General features: G+C 40.9%; 2 long non-coding RNA genes across 2 annotated transcripts; one reads left to right on the forward strand and one right to left on the reverse strand.

The window, feature by feature from the left end:
* Positions 1 to 418: 418 nt before the first annotated feature.
* Positions 419 to 3,441, reverse strand: LOC146856564 (uncharacterized). The gene is made up of 3 exons (XR_014980967.1): positions 3,249 to 3,441; positions 2,636 to 2,698; positions 419 to 2,485 (listed from the first exon to the last, which is right to left on the reverse strand). It is a non-coding gene; the product is annotated as an uncharacterized LOC146856564 (long non-coding RNA).
* A 670-nt stretch (positions 3,442 to 4,111) lies between these two features.
* LOC146856565 (uncharacterized) lies at positions 4,112 to 7,305 on the forward strand. Its single transcript, XR_014981524.1, has 4 exons — positions 4,112 to 4,292; positions 4,837 to 4,899; positions 5,050 to 5,091; positions 5,700 to 7,305. It is a non-coding gene; the product is annotated as an uncharacterized LOC146856565 (long non-coding RNA).
* Positions 7,306 to 13,719: the final 6,414 nt, after the last annotated feature.

The following is a 13,719-nucleotide window of genomic DNA, read 5'->3' on the forward strand; positions in this document are numbered from 1 at the left end:
AATACCCTTACATCCAGATAGCCAATATTTATTTGCGTTCCGGTTCGGGAACTGTGTCTTGGTATGGTGTAGAGTTCCTCAAGGGTATACACAGAGCCCCCATATCTTTAATCAAATACTGAAGAAATGTTTGGAGTCATTGGTGATGCCTAAAGATTTGGTTCTAGTGCAGTATATCGATGACCTATTGGTGGCATAGAAGACCAAAGAAGACTATGTGACAGATACAATTGCTTTACTGAACCATTTGGCAGTAGGTGGGCAGACAGTGTCATCGGCAAAAAGGCAGTTTTGTAAAAAACAGAAGTACTGTATTTAGGCCATGTAATTGAGAAGGAATTTGAAGAGTTTCTCAGGATCGAATCAATGCTATCATGCGAATGAATCTGCCAAAAACTCAGAAAGAAGTTCGGGTGTTTTGGGGAATGGTCGGATATTGCAGGCAGTGGATTATGAATTTTTCACAGATTGCCAAGCCATTACAAAAATTGACACACAAAGATGTCACAGATCTAGTACACCTTGATGTGGAAAGCATGAAAGCGTTTTTGGTGTTGCAAGACAGCTTATGTCGAGCACCAGCAATGGGAATGTCAGACTTTGATAAAGATTTTGAATTATTCTTTAATGAACGTGATGGTTGTGCATTGTCAGTTCTAACACATGCACACGGAACAGCATGAAGTCCAGTGGCATATTTTTCTGTCACTTTGGACCCAGTTGCTGCAGCTCTTCCAGATTGTTTGAAAGCAGTTGCTGCTCCCTGTGTGAGCCTTGAGCAGAGTGAGTCGATTGTGATGGGACATACTTTGAAAGTGTATGTGCCATACTCAGTTGAGATTTTTTTAACACGAACTCGGACTCAGTACCTTACGAGCAGTCAGTTAACAAAATATGAGCATATGATTCTGGGAGCAGAAAATGTGACTATAGCAAGATGTTATACCTTGAATCCTGCGACATTACTACCAACTCCAGGTTGTGAAATGGTACTGGATGAAGCAAAACATGATTGTTTGGATGTGACTGTGTGACTGAACTGTGTACCAAACCAAGGCCTGATCTCAAAGATACTCCATTGGATGAGTTAGATGTTGTTTTGTTTGTGGATGGATCATGTCAGAGATTCAGAAGGATGTTTACGAGCTGCATATGCAATATGCACAGTGGCAAATGTAATTGAAGCATCATGGTTGAAGAGATTGAGCTCTGCACAAGTGGCTGAGTTGGTGGCTCTTACTAGAGCTTGTTGCTTAACAAAAGAAATTAGAGTTACGATCTATACAGACAGCCAATATGGCTTCGGTGTTGTCCATGATTTTGGGCAATTGAGATCTCAAATTGGAATTTTGACCTCTTCGGGTTCACCAATATGAAACGGAAAGTGTGTAAAAGATCTACTGATGGCACTACAATTGCTGGCACAAATTGAGCTGGTAAAATGTTGCAGCACATCGTTCTGGTTTTGAATACGTCACACTGGGTAATAGATATGCTGATGAGATTGCACGATGTTGTGCTTTCGATTAGCATGGACCAACAAAATGATCAAATTGGCCAAGCAGAATGCAGTTTAATGTTCTCATCTGTTGAAACATGGGACGAAGTTAGAGAACTTCAAGAAGAAGCAAAGGATTCAGAAAAAGAAGGTAGGATTAAGTCAGATTGCACCCACAGAGCAGATGATGAAGTATGGGTCTTCACAGAAGGCAGAGCAGTAATACCAGACAGTCTATTGTCACAGATGGCAAGAGTCTTCTATGGACCAACACACATAGGTAGAGCTGCAATGATTACATTATGATGGGCAGGGCTATGAGACAGCCAACAGTCCCAGCAAATTAGCTAATCAGCTCATGAATATAACTGATGATTTGGTGCTGGATTATTGCAAAGGGTTGGCTGTTGTGGTACGTTCTGTGTCTTGAAAACTGTGATCAAGCTGTGTCTGGGCTGACAGTGCCCTAATAAGGAAAAGGAATCCCTTTCAGGATGAATGCCCTCACTCACCAGGAGGTGACATGCTTCATCATATGGGCTTTCTCCTCTCAGTGGGAAAACCTAGTGCCACTGAGGGCTACAACCACCGCACTGAGAGGTGGGAGCTCAGGGATGTTTTATATGGAGGATTGGGATACTTAAATCCCAAAGACAAACACTTGTGTGATGTGAGGGTGCAGCGCAAAGAAAATAAAAATCGTGTAAATGTGATCTAAAACTGGCTAACGCTAGTGAAAAAATGCTTTTTTATTGGCTCAATAGCCCTGCCAGAAATAAAAACAGTGCAAAGCAGTTACTATTGAATACTGCTAGGTGACAGAAGGTCGACATGTTTCAGCCAATATTCATCCCTAAGGTATGTATGGCTTTCTTCAGGACCAAAACAAAGCTGCTGCTAACAAGTGTTGCACACGTGCAAATAAAGAATAAAAAGAGACCAAACCAGAATTTTTTTTGTTGCGGATACAATCTCGCTGGAACTTGTCTGGAAGTAAAACAAAAAAGACACAGGTGGAAACACAGTAAGTATTCGTACCTTTTCTCTGAATGGTAATTATTTTTGAGGCAGTAGTATATCTGTCTCAACCATAGTGCGTCTTACCAATCTAAAAAAGCTCAAATGATAAAGACTCACCCAGTTTGTGGGACAAGTAGGCCCACCTCAACCTGGTAACAACTCAGGGAAGGGAGCCCCGCTCTGCAAAAAATAAGCAAGCGTAAACTAATCAATACAATTTGCTATATGATAGGTGCTAGGAGATGTAAAAATATCAAAGTTAACCAACAATATGAATCAGAAGGGGGAAACACACAGTCCTGTATATAGCACCAATTGAATCAGAAGGATCCAACTATTATTAGGACAAAGTCGGGGGAAATGGTATGACCTCACCCCTCAGCGTTAATCACAGGGGGATCGACATGAGGTAGACTTAATAGATAAGAAAAAGGACAAGCATACCGGCACGTATAAGCATCACATTCATTAGTTAGGTTGGGGGGATCCAAATCCTGCGTGAACAAAGCCCAGGGGAGATACTATGAGATACCACCCCTCAACGTTTTTCAAAGGGGTCACTGTGAGTGAGACTCGGTGACTAAGGAGTGAAGATTGACGCTCATACTAATTGTACAATAGCATACACACAATTGTCTCCATAGACTAAATTTGCCAAATAAAGCCCAACACACGAGCCAAAAACGTTGCCAGAGAGAATAACTACTGACACATATGCCATTCTACTCACCTCTCCGTCGGTACTCCGTCATAGTACTGAAGTTGCAACCGGAGGTACCGACGGGGTGGTAGAACGGGGATTAAATGCCCATCTCTCTTCGGTTCCAGGAAAAGGTATGAGGACCCCATAGGTATCCAACATTAATGCCTGTATCCATAGAGGCAATAGTGGTGAGGAACAGTATAACGCAAATGCGTTACAATGTCGATGTAACACCAAAACCTAGGCAGCAATTTATTAAAAGGCAGTAAATGGGAAAAAGAACCCATATTCTCATGAATTCATAAGAAAGGGTATAAGGACCCCGAAGCTTGTCTACAGCAGTGCCTGTCCCCATTCCCACGTAAGCTGTGAGGGGAATAGTATATTTGAAGAACGCATGCGGTATGTGGGTATGACTACACGCAAGGCATTTTCCAAGCTTGAGGTGGCTAATGTTGTAAGCATTTTGCCTTCATTTGACAATTTCGTAAACTTGAACACATGGCCATAGATATCCCTCAGTCCCGTTTTTCCTCTTGGGATTATTTAGGGATCCTGTTGGTTTAGCTTTTATCAACAAAGCTTTCATTCTCATTTTTTTAAAAAAAACATTGTTCATGACCGGGTTGCAGTTTCCCTGTCACGGGTTCCAGAATAATTGCTAGCCGCGATTGGTGATTCCTTTGCTCCCTAACGTGCATGCGTTCTTCAAATATACTATTCCCCTCACAGCTTACGTGGGAATGGGGACAGGCACTGCTGTAGACAAGCTTCGGGGTCCTTATACCCTTTCTTATGAATTCATGAGAATATGGGTTCTTTTTCCCATTTACTGCCTTTTAATAAATTGCTGCCTAGGTTTTGGTGTTACATCGACATTGTAACGCATTTGCTTTATACTGTTCCTCACCACTATTGCCTCTATGGATACAGGCATTAATGTTGGATACCTATGGGGTCCTCATTCCTTTTCCTGGAACCGAAGAAAGATAGGCATTTAATCCCCGTTCTACCACCCCGTCGGTACCTCCGGTTGCAACTTCAGTACTACGACGGAGTACCGACGGAGAGGTGAGTAGAATGGCATATGTGTCAGTAGTTATTATCTCTGGCAACGTTTTTGGCTCGTGTGTTGGGCTTTATTTGGCAAATTTAGTCTATGGAGACAATTGTGTGTATGCTATTGTACAATTAGTATGAGCGTCAATCTTCACTCCTTAGTCACCGAGTCTCACTCACAGTGACCCCTTTGAAAAACGTTGAGGGGTGGTATCTCATAGTATCTCCCCTGGGCTTTGTTCACGCAGGATTTGGATCCCCCCAACCTAACTAATGATGCTTATACGTGCCGGTATGCTTGTCCTTTTTCTTATTTATTAAGTCTACCTCATGTCGATCCCCCTGTGATTAACGCTGAGGGGTGAGGTCATACCATTTCCCCCGACTTTGTCCTAATAATAGTTGGATCCTTCTGATTCAATTGGTGCTATATACAGGACTGTGTGTTTCCCCCTTCTGATTCATATTGTTGGTTAACTTTGATATTTTTACATCTCCTAGCACCTATCATATAGCAAATTGCATTGATTAGTTTACGCTTGCTTATTTTTTGCAGAGCGGGGCTCCCTTCCCTGAGTTGTTACCAGGTTGAGGTGGGCATACTTGTCCCACAAACTGGGTGAGTCTTTATCATTTGAGCTTTTTTAGATTGGTAAGACGCACTATGGTTGAGACAGATATACTACTGCCTCAATAATAATTACCATTCAGAGAAAAGGTACGAATACTTACTGTGTTTCCACCTGTGTCTTTTTTGTTTTACTTCCAGACAAGTTCCAGCGAGATTGTATCCGCAACAAAAATATTTCTGGTTTGGTCTCTTTTTATTCTTTATTTGCACGTGTGCAACACTTGTTAGCAGCAGCTTTGTTTTGGTCCTGAAGAAAGCCATACATACCTTAGGGATGACTATTGGCTGAAACATGTCGACCTTCTGTCACCTAGCAGTATTCAATAGTAACTGCTTTGCACTGTTTTTATTCCTGGCAGGGCTATTGAGCCAATAAAAAAGCATTTTTTCACTAGCGTTAGCCAGTTTTAGATCACATTTACACGATTTTTATTTTCTTTGCGCTGCACCCTCACATCACACAAGTGCTTGTCTTTGGGATTTAAGTATCCTAATCCTCCATATAAAACATCCCTGAGCTCCCACCTCTCAGTGCGGTGGTTGTAGCCCTCAGTGGGACTAGGTTTTCCCACTGAGAGGAGAAAGCCCATATGATGAAGCATGTCACCTCCTGGTGAGTGAGGGCATTCGTCCTGAAAGGGATTCCTTTTCCTTATTAGGGCACTGTCAGCCCAGACACAGCTTGATCACAGTTTTCATCTTTTCATGCTCTTATTATAAAGTTGCTCAGACCCAAGAAGTCATTGGTGTGTTGTCTGATTACTAACTGGGGAATTAACTTCTTGCAGGTCTTAAAACGTGTTCCCTTGGACCCCCCTTCCCTTTATGTGTGTTACCACGTTCTGTGTCTTACCAGATTGAAGAAGTTGCTACAACAACACAGCAAGAACAAGGACATGACCTGTGTCCTGGGGACTGTGTCGTTGTGAAAAAACACGTGAGGAAGAACTGCCTAGAGCCAAGTTGGCATGGGCCTTATCAGATCATTCTGGTGACGACTACCGCAGTCAAATGTGGAGGTTTACCAAATTGGATTCATGCGATTCACACACGAAGAGTCCCAAATCCACTTGAAGGCGAAGAACTTGCAAAAGAAGATTGTCAAGAACAAGGAGACACTCCCAGGCAAGTTTAAAACTAAGTAGAGTGGGCACAGCTTACTGGGATGAATGAAACTGATGAAGTAATTGTCAATGCTGAAAATGAAGTGATCTCTGTGGATAACAATAAAGAAAAAAGGAAAAGAGAGACATTGAAAGACAGCACAGAGACAATTTCAAGTGAAATTGAAAATGAAAATGGAAAAGGGACAAAGAATGATGACAAGTGGCCAAAAGGAGTGAAGAGAGTAAAATGTACTCTTAACAGAAAAGTACCAGAGAATGTGATTGAAATATTGAGCCAATCAGAGCAGAGTGAAGCAGAAGAAGAAGAGGATCAAGTACGAAGAACAAAGAGAACGAAGGTACCAAATAGAAAATATACAGTACCTGAAAGGACATATTTGGTGACTACTTCTTCAAATGAATGGGAAAAAGAATTTCTTGATTTCTGTTCAAAAAGCAGCTGTTCATACAAGCCACCCTAAGTGAACTGTCTTTTTGAAAAAGGGTGCAGAAAAAGAGGGAGGAGATTTATGAAAGTAAATGAAGAAAAGCTCAGAAGAAATAAAGAAGTGTTGAAGAGCTGAGGGCTCAAGAGGTGTGGGGCATGCAAACTAAAAGCTAGTCTAGTGAAATTAATACTTCTTGATTTACAATTTTATTTAGGGAAATTTTTTAATACAATTTTGCGAATAGTTTTTCATTAGGGGTAAGATTCTTGACTAATCTTTGATTTTTCAAAAATCTTTAGAACTAGAATGGATAGAACTAGAAATGAGACTGGCATACATAATCATAGATCATTTAGGCAAAGGTGTTTTAACATTTGTTGTTCATGTGTCCTTGTGACAATGTTTGTATGGTTGGTATTGACATTTGTATTACCACATTTTGGGGCCCATTAGTATGTCGGGTGCGGATCACCACCACCCGCATGGCAGTGGCGATCCGCCCTACATTTCTTCCCGCCCGCCCGCATGTAAATTCCCCCCGCCATATCACTATGGCGGGGGGAACCTAGCATACGGAAAGACCGTCTGCCGGTTTTCCGCCCGGTCGACTCATCGACCGGGCGGAAAAGCTGTGGATTTGGTGGCGGTGTCTGGTAGACACCGCCATCCATATTAAGATACATGCGGGGTTATGCATTTCTGTGGCGGCAATGCCGCCATGGAAAGGCATGCTGTCTTCTACATTGGGGTATGTAGAGGGCCCCCAGGGATTCTGGGGGGTGCACATGGGGGGTACCTATGGTACCCCCTGCATTTCAATGTACAACGTGGCAGGCACCGTGCAGTAACCTGTCACGTTGTGCATTGAAATGCACAACTTGCATTTTTGACATTGCGGCGGGCGGTGCTTTCAGCACCGCCCGCCGCAATGTTAGAATTGCAGGATGCGCCTGCCAGTCTGGCGGGCGTATCCTAATTGTATGTGCGGGACCGCCGCATGCTTTGCGGGCGGTCCCATTTCACGGGGGTATAGCGAGCGGACAAAGTCCGCCCGCCATGCTAATTACCCCCTTTATGTTTATTAAAGTTGTTAACACTACATCAACTAACAATAATGAGCATGTAAACATAGATACTAAAAGAGATCTGAGAGGAGATCCCAAAACTAAGATTAAGGAACTAAATGGGAATGTACTTCATGTTGACAAGTGTTTTAATGACTTCTCGTTAAATCTATTTACTAAGCTCCTTTATGAGTATGTGGATGTTATGGATGCAATGGATTGTTATGTGCGTATGCAGTTACCCTCATCTGTGTCTGAAGGGGTGGCATATCACCACCTTCCACTAACATATGGTATTTTGAGTAGTATGTTAACCAGTTTGTTTTATGGAAAGGAGTCATTTCAATATTATTATTCAAAATATGATCTAATATTTTCAGAAGTTCCTAATATTAGCATATGGATATAGTGCATAGTGCGAGATATGTAGAATATATGGGTGATTTTTTCCATACTACTAAATCTATAGATACAGTATACACACACCCTAATAATTTAACATGCAAATTACATGGTATAGAAATAGAATTTATTAATACAGTGGAAGATAGGCATCGAGATTTTAAGCATAGAGCTTTAGATCAAAAGAGTAGAGAACCACCATGGGCACAAAAGAAAGGAAATTACAAAAAGGGTGAGACTTTCATTGCAATCACTTTAGATTAGCCTCATAAAGGAAAGCTTTGCTTGTTAAGGCAGAAAACGGAATATAATAATCACTTTGTTGGTTCCAGTGAATGTGAGCCTACATTTTTTATTACAGGGGTTGGGGATTAAGAGGGGGAACTGACCCTGTGTTTCCTGGTATCTATTTTGTGTTTGGTAAGAATGACTACTATAGGTTGCCACCACATTGGTATGGGTGTTGTTATATGGGCATTGTTTTCCTGAACATTTACCATATGAATGATAAAACTGGAACCAATGGAAAAAAGTCAAACACGCATTAGAAGGGGTTTGAGTGTTGCAGACATTGTGGGTAATATTTTTGGAGCATTTATACCTTCAGTTGGGGTGATCCTTTATTCACAAAAGATTAGAAAATTATCTACAGTAGTTGATCGTTTATCAACAGATACTGCCGGTGGGTTTTTGATGGTTGATACAGAAATGGTTGCTATGAGGACCATGGTTTTGCAAAATAGACGCCCTTGATTTGATATTGGCAAAAGAGGGCAGAGTCTGTAGTATGCTGAAAATTCAACAGTGTTGCACATATATTCCGGACAAAAGTTAAGAACTGGAGGGATATATCAGCAACATTACTCATTTACATGAAGACTTGGCAAAACTGAAGGTAGATGGTGTTTGGGAGAAACTTAGTAAGGGTTTCTCTTTTATAGGTAATTGGTTTACTACTTTTGCTAACAGCATATTAGAGAGTATACTAACTTCAATAATCGCTGTGGCTACTGGCGTATTAATGATATTTTTGCTTTATAAATGTTGCAGAATTAAGGCTTAAGAGGTTAAGATAAAATCAAAAAAAGAAAACTAGAAGAAATAGAAATGGAAGATCGAAAGGATGCTTATTACAGTGTCATGCGTGATTTAGAAGGTGTTCGATTAAAACAGATGAGAATAAATGAAACTGCATTCTAAAAATTAATATCAGATAGTAATCTGATCTGGGTGGTTGTGATGATTTCTGAAACCATCAGATGGGGGATTGATGAAGCATGATTTTCATAGTAAAATCTGCTCAATGAAATCTACCTGTCAAAGAGACTAAAATAATAATAATTGGGTGATAAAATTACTAACGTTAACCTAAATAGTGTACAACATGAGAAATGTGCAAAAGCACGATGAGTGTCCTGCTTAGTAAAATGAAGTGAAAAACAATGAGGACTAAAAAGAATAAATATATTTTATATGCATTTTCTAATATGTGTTGTTCTGTCTCCTTTGCTGGAGAAAATTAAAACGACAAAGAAAAACATAATTTTTTGTGAAAGAATAGTGTAGGATTTTAGAAATAAATGTAGGCCTTAGAATATTAGGGGATGTGTTCACGTTGTCTTGTCCTTGTTATTTTTTTAATAGACAAATGCTGTCCTTAGCTTAGGCCTTCACGTGTTACCAGTTGCTTCCTAGAGTATAGATATTAGCCTAAATATGTTTGAAATTCTTACCTTCTTTCCTGACTGAGTGAGAGTTGTCAGATCTTAAGAAGCTACTGTTTTGTTTATAAAAAATAAAATAAAATTGTAGCTAGGTTACTTTCACTTCCATCTTCGGAAGATGTATAATATTTTAGACAAAGGGTGTTTAGAGGAGTCTGGTTAGGTCATAGTCAAAAGTCCGCCACACCATCATGTTTAGCCAATGAAAATGTCTGTGGAGAGAGAATAGTGATACAATGTTAACCAAGAAAAAGAAGCTGAAGTGTATAAAGACCTGCGTGGGAAGGTATTCTTCGATTTGTTCTGAAGACTTCTGGAGACTCGTCCTGCGTCCGTGGTGTGAGCTGCATGCCTTGCTGATTCCTGTTACTCTGGCTGGCAAACCTGCTGACCCATTGAACTTTCCTTAGAACTTTCACCTATTCACAAGAAATCCCGCTCTGCTGTAATCAGGCATTGTAGCACACCGAGAGGACTCGGCCCCTCGGGTGGGAACCCCATGATGAAGCATGTCACCAACCAGGTTGGTGAGTGAGGGTTCTTTTAAAACACATATGTGATCCCTGTTGGATTGTTCTAACAAATCATTCGGTATCACTCTTCCATTGTTTTTGATCGATATTTATAACTCAATATTTGTGTATGGGGATATTTTGGGGGTTGATATTCTATCAGTGAACCATGGAGCAGAAAGGCGTGATCTATGGTTGCTGACCTTTTTATGTGGCGCCAATTTATTGGCTGCTTCCTGAATCCAAATTACAAATCTAGAGATAGCAGATTTGGACATGTCTGAAAGGATAGGTTGGGAGATCTCTAGAGTCATTATCAAGTCAGTCTATTAACTTTGTGCCTAAGATCTGACAAGCTTAGCTTGGTTTGTATGATTAGAAACTATGGTCAGTTGAATGTCACTGTTGCTGAACTGCACTGCCAGGTGATCAGTCCATGTGAGTGAAAGGATGTCTCCTAGCTGTACTTATGTAAAGTTAGTGAAGATTCAGTCTAATGTGTGTCCTGCACAGTGGGTGGGGAGTTCACCAGCTGTTTAAGGTCAAAACTCAAGAAATAGTCAATAAATGTTTTCAAATCAGAGTTCTCAGAATCACCTAAATGAAAATTGAAATTCCTTAATACTATAATGTTGCTTAACTGACCACTCCCCTCAAGAAAATCACAGAGCTTCTAGAAAATTGGCTTTAGGGCCTGGGGTCAATAAATCTAGAGTCCATGATATGAAGCATGAAAGTTTGGCCTTATAGTAAAGGAGAGCGCTTCACAGTTAGTAATCCTAGCAGGCTGGTAGGAGATTTTCTGTTGTTTCTTAAAAGATATTGCCAACCTCCCACCATGTTTAATCGCAATATCTAATATATTAATTAAGTATCCAGTTGGTAAGGCCGGAATTGACTATATTCATTGTGCTGATGTGTGGATTTTGAAAATAAAAGACCTGGAGTGCTCTAAGTGGTTTTGGAAAGAAAATACCTGGGGTGCACTGAGTGCTCTGGAAGAGGTCTAGTTGAGCTTACAACCCAGAGAGGGGACTATTCACAGGCCAGACCCTGTGTCAGACTGCAATGGCGCTATACATACTCCAAGAACTGCGGCTGACCCAGACTGCAATGGCACCTGCAGTTGGACAGGCAGCTGCAGTTGGACAGGCGGGCGCCTGTTGTGGCCCCGCCGGTGATGGAAGAAGATCCAAGAGAACAGGATCTAGAGATGGAGAGGTTTAATTGCTGCTCCCTGGATGCTGCGCCCCACTGAGAACAGGAGAACCACTTGGATGAATTTAACCAGCTGGGTAAGGAGAAGAGCAGGCTGGAGAAGGAAACAGGTTGATCGCCAGGCACTTGTGCATCAGCATGTTGGGCTGGAGGCGGTGAAGACTGAGAACCCTGTTGAAAGGAAGACAGAGATGCTGACCCACTAAAATATAAATTTGAGAGCCCGAGGACAGGCCTGTAGGATCACATCTATGTAGCAACAGCAGGGCTTTCCTTGAAGACATCAGTGAACACAATTTGCTGTGATGGCCTCCTTTGACGTTACAAATGCAGCAAGCGATGCAGTTGTAACCAAAATTTAAGACTCTGAGGCATATCAATAGAGATTGAGGACACCTAGCCTAAAGACTTGCCACGCAATAGCCCCTTGAAGGATTTTGAAAGCAGGACAGACTTGAGATATGTGAGTACATGAAATTAGCTATTTTCTGGAACTCTGCATGTCCTGCCTCTGGGAACTCCAGGTCCTTGTGAGATGTCCCAGATCGTAGGGAAGAGTTCTTGCTGAGAAATCCTGTCCTGAAAGAGGAACACTGCATACATATAGAACACTACTTCGAAGACAATGACAATAGGGTGGTTTCAGCTCCATACTTGTGGTACACTTTCAGGACAGTCAATTGGGACAACTACATTTGTCTTAATTCCGGTGGGAGGAGACTTTGACATCTTCATACGAAACGACTTGAACAAAAACTCTGTGTAGCAAAGATAAATTATAGAACAACCCAATCTCTGAGATTGTTGCACAAGGTGTTAGTCATTTGGTGTTAGCCATTAGAAGACAAATAAGAGCCATTGATGACAATAGGGCAAAGCTGGCCCTTCTCAGTCTGAAAAACACATATTGCACGCAGGGAGGGAAAAAGGTGGGCATGCTACGAGTCAGGCAGTTTAGGCAAAAACAGGATAGAGGATGTGTTAAAAACATTAAGAGTGACTCAGGCAACATTCTGACATGGGAGGAGGATAATTTTAGGGCCTTTTTTTTGTTTTTAAAAACTCCATAGTCCTTTGATTTCCTTACCTTAAAATCAGGGGACCAGTTAACAAAGATACGAAACAGAGGATTTGCTTGGGGGCCTCAATATCTGAGGAATAGGTGAAAATGGCCATTAAGCCCTTAAAGTTCAAAAAGACACCTGGCCCAGATGAGTTTACAGAGTTTTTATTTTATAAAATCTTTGCAATTCTCCTTATTTAATATCTTACTGAACTGTTCAATTCTTTTGCACTTGGAACAGAAGCTACACCCTCGATGGCGGAGGCAACAATCCCTTTGATTCACATCCAAGAGAAGGACCCTAGGTTTTGCTCTTCTTACAGGCAGATAGCATTACTACACATAGACATTAAAATTTACAAGAAAATCTTGGCTATGCATTTGAAAAACATTTTAGTGGACTTGATCCCACCTGATCAGTTGAGTTTTTACCATCAGGCACATGATAATCAGCACAGACCTGTTCACCTGATTGAGAGGGCACACAAAAAGACCATGTCTTAATGCGGAAAATGCCTGGACATGGGCTTTTTAAAACAGGTTTTAGGAAGCACGGAGTTTGAGCCTAAAATTATTCTCATGATGCAACCTAACTATTCCAACCCAGCCTCTAGAATACAGCTCAATAGTAAGCTCTTGCTTCCGTACCTTTGCGCAGAGATATCTGCCAGGGGTTCCCACGATCTTCCATTTAATTTGCTTTTACTTTAGAGCCTTTTGCAAGGAAATTGCATAAAAACGAGATGGTGCAGGGACTACAATTCGACCGAGAAACACAAAGTAATGATGTTGGCGGATGATGTTCCACTCACACCTACTAACCCGGACAACTCACTACTTTACCTGCATGAGCTTTTGGTAGAATATGACGTGGTCTCAGCATTCAAAACAAATATGTCTAAATCTGAAATATTAAACCTGGCACCCCTCACTCAAAAGTAGACTCCGAGAAAATCCACTGAGTTTCGTTGGGCATCTTGCTCCATCTAGCATTTGGGCATTAATATCATCTCTTTTTTTTTGTTGTTTAAAAGTGACCTTATTAAAAATATAATAAAGCAATGAATATGGAACAATATATTACAAAGAGTTATGCAATGAATACCACATATCTAAACAATTTGTCTTTGAAAAGAAAAACTTTAAACTGTCTGAAATAAGAAAGGTTTGGTTATACAAGCAGAAGAAGAACAAGTGTATTACATATAAATATACATATATATCTATATTAACAAGCATCAGACTTAAATATGTTAAAGGAAAATAAAAG

The sequence above is a fragment of the Triturus cristatus genome, chromosome 4_1 (assembly GCF_964204655.1).
Source record: "Triturus cristatus chromosome 4_1, aTriCri1.1, whole genome shotgun sequence".
Taxonomy (NCBI): Eukaryota; Metazoa; Chordata; class Amphibia; order Caudata; family Salamandridae; genus Triturus; species Triturus cristatus.